General features: G+C 39.9%; 1 protein-coding gene across 15 annotated transcripts in view; it reads left to right on the top strand.

The window, feature by feature from the left end:
- The first annotated feature begins 3,382 nt into the window (after positions 1-3,382).
- The window catches only part of LOC104938545 (focal adhesion kinase 1), a 56,676-nt gene continuing 54,058 nt past the window's right edge, over positions 3,383-6,000 (top strand). For 14 of the 15 annotated variants that reach the window (XM_019275901.2, XM_019275896.2, XM_027286283.1 and 11 more), the window contains exon 1: positions 3,383-3,703. The gene's annotated coding sequence lies outside the window, so the exon portion shown is untranslated. The remainder of the gene's footprint in view (positions 3,704-6,000) is intronic. The other variant, XM_019275902.2, reaches the window with a different exon arrangement.

Here is a 6,000-nt window from a genome sequence, read left to right as displayed (position 1 = left end):
AATGCTGGTTTAGCATGGTTGACTACATGGAAGGGGAGGAGGACACACGGCATCTGTAGATATAAAAAGCAAATTTTAAAATAACAATCACATAATGATTCTTATTTTCAGGTGATTATAAACTAGTACTAATTAAAACATAATCATGTATATTATATTCAATTTCTGTCTTATCCTGCCAATAAATCTCCCTAAATCTCACACACTGCATCTCTAAATATCTTCTTAAAACATTATTTTTTATAAAAGCTTTTATCTCTGTGTAATTTTTTTTTTCATTTTTGTTTATTTATATTTTATTATTATTGTTTTATTGTACTTTCATGTCATTTGTAACACTTTAAGAAAGGTGTTATAAGCCTACAAATAAAGTTTATAATTATTTTAAGTGTTCATCATGATTCCACCAATTTTAACGCTGAATTGGTGTAGTAGGGTTATGTGACATTCAAATTTAGTTGGTGAGATACAGGTATACTTCAGAAAGTACTGTATTTCTATCAGGGGGAGCAACTGATACTCATACATAAGTAAATGTACCAAGAACTATTAGCGCTTTGTTTTCAAAGAAAATGGTAATCTAATTATTGTCACTTCAATCTTTATGTTTGTCATACCAAAGGTCAATGTTTTCCATCAACTTCATCAACAATCCACCGATTACTGCTGCTGAAATATGAAAAACACCTTTTCCTACATTCTCAACCAAATTATGTTCATTAAGTCCTTTTGCAAAGAGGTAAGAGATAAGACAAACAATAGTGCACCTCTCTAATCTGCCCACTAGATGGAGATCTATAACCTCTTCTGTTCTCTCTCACCAGCAGTCACGTCACTGTCAGGTTATGTAGCCAAATGACATTTAAAGCATCACTGTGCTCAGTCTAAACTGCTTATATGTACAGAGTGCTCTGACAACTAAACTCAAAATCCAAATTCATCAATCAAATTCATTTGCTCTGTTTTTAGTATCACTTATTTAGCAAAGCAGTATGCATCTTTTTAATATCTCTTAGGCTTGTTCTTTCCCAGAATACTGGATTAAAGTGCATGTTTCTAATTCCACTTTTCCCCAATCCCATGTGCACTCATATACCTCGAGGAGATTTATTTGTTTGTTTGCTAATTCTTGAGTTATTAAACTATTTTCCTCATTTTAAACACATTTTATTGTGAGCGAGGCATGTGGAAATAACAGCTCAACAGAGTAAAACAAGAAATTTGAAGGTCTTTGGCAAATAAATGTGTGAGTGTTGGACAAAAATCTACATCCTTGAAAACAGGATTCATTCCACATTACTTCAGGACTATAAATGTGCTTATCTTGTAATAAATCTGGCAACTGAGCATAAACTTTTCCCCCACATTTTTTTGGGATCTGAAACAACATTTTAACTATATTCACAACTGGATCCAACAATTTAGCAGGGCTGCAGTGCCATCAGACAAAGTGCTGAGCCTGTTGTTCCTTACAAGTTCAGTGGTGGAAGAGGAAAGTATACTGTGCAATACATCACCCTCTGTACCTAGAGTATACAATGGGGGTTTTGCTGCATACACTATAGCGTATAAAGGGGGCTGTGATGTGTAATTGGCCGAAGGTTGATTTACCTTTTCCTTTTCTTTGCCATTCAGTTTAATTGTATACAACAGATTCATTTTACACTAAACATAATAGGTTTTTCCCAATAGCTGCCAAGCTGTGTGACTGCCAAATGTGTAAATGTGGGGTGAACTGGTGGCCCTATGATGTCATGAATTTTAATCCACATAAGTGTCACCCTTCCTCTGCCACCATTTGTACAGTAAAAATAAGCTCATACTTTGAGTGTATTGCCACCCCAAAACCCAGAGAACGATTAGTCGTTTTTTCTTGTGGGGTTTCAAGGGTTTTGGTGTCAAAACTGCACTGTCATGTCTGTGTTTTCCTGGATTTTTCCCATCTTGTTTGCTGCCCATGAGACTGTCTCCACAATTTGCACAGTAAAAATAATCTTTGAATTCAAGGGTGTGTGTCTGCATTTGTGTGTATGGATATTAGCCGCATGCATGAATGTACTGTGTGTGTAGGTGGGGCTGTGTGTGTAGGCCTGTCAGTAGATGAATTGTTTTGGGTCATGACTGCAATACAGAGGAGTCGCACAGATCCAAGACAGCATAATGGCAGTCGGCATCAAAGTCACAATAATTTTGTTTGTGTGTGTGTGTAAGTGCGTGTGTTTGGAGTGCATCTTTATTTCAAAGCTTCTTTTGTTTGGCTTACATTATAATGAATAATGTATGACAGAAATCTCTCAAGATTTCATTTAAACATGAGACATCAACTGTGGGTTGTTAATGTATCTTCTGTTTCCTATTATTTCACTGTGCTTTGGTGCATTGGGCTGCATCATAAAAAAAAAACACTAAAGCCTGCACATTTTTACATTTGTCCTACAGGGTGACGATGGCTGTCCTGCCAGCACAGTGATTACTTGCCCAAAGTGGGGCTGACAAAGTGGAGAGCAATTTAATTTCAGCTTCACTCACTAACGTATTGCACAGTGAGATGAAATTTTGTTCAAAGACATTAGTGCCCCCCCCCACTACTTTTATCTCCTTACATACAGCAGGGCAGTTTTGGCCACAAACTGCAACTCAGTTTACACAATTTTATTTATTCAACTGAATCACCAGTGAGGAAAAAAGCCATAAATATAGTACTTTGACAGCGGTGGTGATGGCAGTTTTACTTTCACACTGTGCAGTTCATTGTGAAAGAACTCCAACATGCACACCTCTTAAAAGTAAAATTAAATAAAGGTATACTTACAATATGTTTTTACAAATATAGCTTTTCAGCCCAGTTTTTAATCGGGGCTTACTATCAATATCAGTCTAGCTTTTCATATATTTTCTCTATATGAATTTGTTGTGTAAGCTTTGGTTTATGAAATGAGTGATGAGGATTCAAAACAGTAGTTTTTTAAAATCTATTTTACATCTTCTACGTGCTATTTTCATCCATGTTTTGTTTTTTATTGGTATTTATTTCTTATGTTCTGTAATCACCATTGGTTTATTATTGTGTGAGAGAACTATAATCTGATCATTTTATTGACTAATAAGTTGAACCTTGACATTTCTGGCCAGTGGATCTTTCAATTATGGACCCTAAATAACAGTTTTATAGTATTTTTTTTTAAATAAAAAGTGACAGAGGAAGGTCTTCTGGGAATTATATTTTACTACCTAACAATAAATATTCACACAATCAAACACAATCATAAATTTGATCCTCCGTGACATGGTCTCACATAAACCTCATAGATGACAAGATAAATTAGGGATCTTATGAAAGTGCAGGTCTTACATAAGGACCACTTGGGGGCCCTTGCAGTGGTCGTGGACACGTAGGGCCCCTCTCCTCCTGTCAGTGAGCCCCGCCAGCTGCAGCCATGTTGGAAAAGCTCCGGCTCCAGCAGCAGCAGCAGCAGCAGCAGCAGCGGTGCTAACAGCTAGCGTCAGTGGACACCGACTACCGGGCACGGCGCTGTTGTGGACAAAAACATACAGGGAGAGAGACTCATAACGGAGACAGATACAGCCACCAAGCCGGCTCTTATATCAACCAGCATACCTGTGTACATTTCAAACTTACTGGCTGAAAAAGGTGGCCGGTTACGGAGGGTTAGTCGCGGCCGGGCTCCGGGGGCTGAAGCGGGTGAGTGTTGATCCATCCGGGGGGCGGATTGTGGGAATAGCCCACCGTTAGCCGAGCTAGCTTAGCATTAAAGGGGGTAACACACACACAGACAATGGGGTAAAGGCAAATACGCGGGGAGGTGTGTTTTTTTTTAGGAGCTGGGATTAAAATACGGTGGATTTAAGGATTTGAAATACTGGTCACTTTGACACCGCGAAGTCATTTGTATTCCTCACAGACAGACAGTGGTGCAGTGGCCGAAACCACCCCTCTCTGTTTCTCCTGGTTAGGTGCAAAGGTTCAAGCCAAGGAGGATTTCTGTCATGCAGAGCAACAAGGAACAAAACAAATAAATAAATCAGTGTTTTGATGAATAACGAGTTGCTCAGACTCAGGGTTTATTGTTGAAAGCAACGGTTTGGAGACAAAAGGGGGCAGCTCTTACTTAACCTGTGCGTCTCAAGTGTTTTGGGTTGCTCACTTAACGCTGTGGTCGTGCCGATTGAAATGTATTAATATTTGAAGCAGACCTGATTTATTTTTTGTTTGTTTTTAGGCGCATGAATTATTCATTTAGTTCTGCCAGCTTTGGTTAAACTCACATATTGGATGTACTGCTAAAATTAACAGATCCTGTGGATGTGGATGATTAGTCAGTTTTCTGTGTGGGTTTCATGGGCTTTGGTGTCAAAGCTGCCCTGTCATGTCTCCCACAGACTTTTGCTTTCCTGCCTTTTTTTTTTTTTTTTCCACATCTTGCCTTTTTTTTTTTTTTTTCCACATCTTGTTTCCTGTCTTTATGTGGCTGTCTCCTCCGATGATCATCCCTGCACGCACCCCTTAACAGGGTCAGGACCCTAAAGTGTATCCTCCGATATTTTTTGACATGCTTGTGGATAAAAAAAATTGAATATTGGACGACAACTATAGCTGAAAAACATATTGTCGTCTTTATGCTTGAATAAAAGCTTGACCAGGCTCACGTTCCAGTAAATAAACTCTTAAATTTGACTAATAGTGGAACAAAAAAGAGCGAGATGGCATGTTTCTTCAGTGAATTATCAAGAAATGTCGCGTCCTTTACACAAGCAGAAGCTTCACAGTGTTGATATTGATCATGTTGTTGCTGAAAGTCTAGTTAATGTTTGCTAGATTAGATGTCCACTCAGTGATTCATGATTCAAGGTGATGCAGTCCATATGACTCATGCATACCTAGCCATCTGTCTTAACATGTTATTTACATCTGGTACACATGAAGAAGCGTTCTCACTTAAACTGATCTTGTTGATAAATTCATATTTTTATACACTTGTTATTCAGGAGATGAATTGCGCTCTGCTGTGGCTTTGTTTCTCCTCTGCTCTTCTGTTTCTCCTCGCCTCCTCCTCTCCTCTCCTCTCTACTTGCCCTAATCTGAAGAGGCAGGATGGGGGAAAGTAACATTGACAATGTAAGATCGATCTTTACGCCTGTCTGTTTTCAGTCAGGAAAAGATAAAGATGAGAGGCAGAGTAGTGGATAAGATTGCAAGCGACGGGGGAAGTAAGTGGGATGACGATTAGGAACGAGAGCTTAAGAGAAGGAGGCAGCTGTTTTGGAATGAAACTCGGCCTCCAGGTGTGTCAGCCCCAAACAATCAGTGGGCGGGTGTTTCCCCCTCCTATAAGTGACAGCATACAGTACAACTAGGAAGTAGAGAGACCGAACAGGAACATACACAGGCATCTGTGATTTAGCGGAGGTTCAATCCTCTGTGTACCGACTGCCAACATGCAGTTCTGGGATTTCCTGGGCTGCACCAATGGAGGTATGAACGTGTGTAGTCATACTGATGTAGTGTTCAGCTGTGGTTGGCCTGGGTGTATGGGTGCTCTGTGCTAGGCAGGTAGAGAGGGTCTGGCAGGCTGAGGGCTGGAAAGGAATTTGCGCTGCTCACCGCTGTGCAAGCAGTTGCATGTGAAAAGCTCACAGACAGGTAGAGTGTGCACAAACAAAGACGCTGAAAGCTCCGATACAGTGTCAGCCTGCTCTGTTTGCCTTTTGATAAATCCGGTTGGTTGCTTCTGACAACAGATTTGACAGATGAATAAATTGGCACAAATTATGTGATTGTGTGTATCTGTTGCCCTGGATGCTGGATTTTGCCCACTAGGCTTCCCTCCATGAAACATGAGAGTGAACGTGTGCTGTGCTGTCCACACGGAATATTTTTTCCACTTGTTTACCTGCCATCTTACAGTATGTTTCTATAGTTGGTGAACAATTGTAGTCTGCCACTAACCTAAAGATGGAACACAACAGCCACTGCCATGT

Source organism: Larimichthys crocea, chromosome XIII (genome assembly GCF_000972845.2).
Source record: "Larimichthys crocea isolate SSNF chromosome XIII, L_crocea_2.0, whole genome shotgun sequence".
Taxonomy (NCBI): domain Eukaryota; kingdom Metazoa; phylum Chordata; class Actinopteri; family Sciaenidae; genus Larimichthys; species Larimichthys crocea.
Note: the sequence above shows the minus strand (reverse complement) of the source record. Positions and strands in the feature narration are given on the sequence as shown.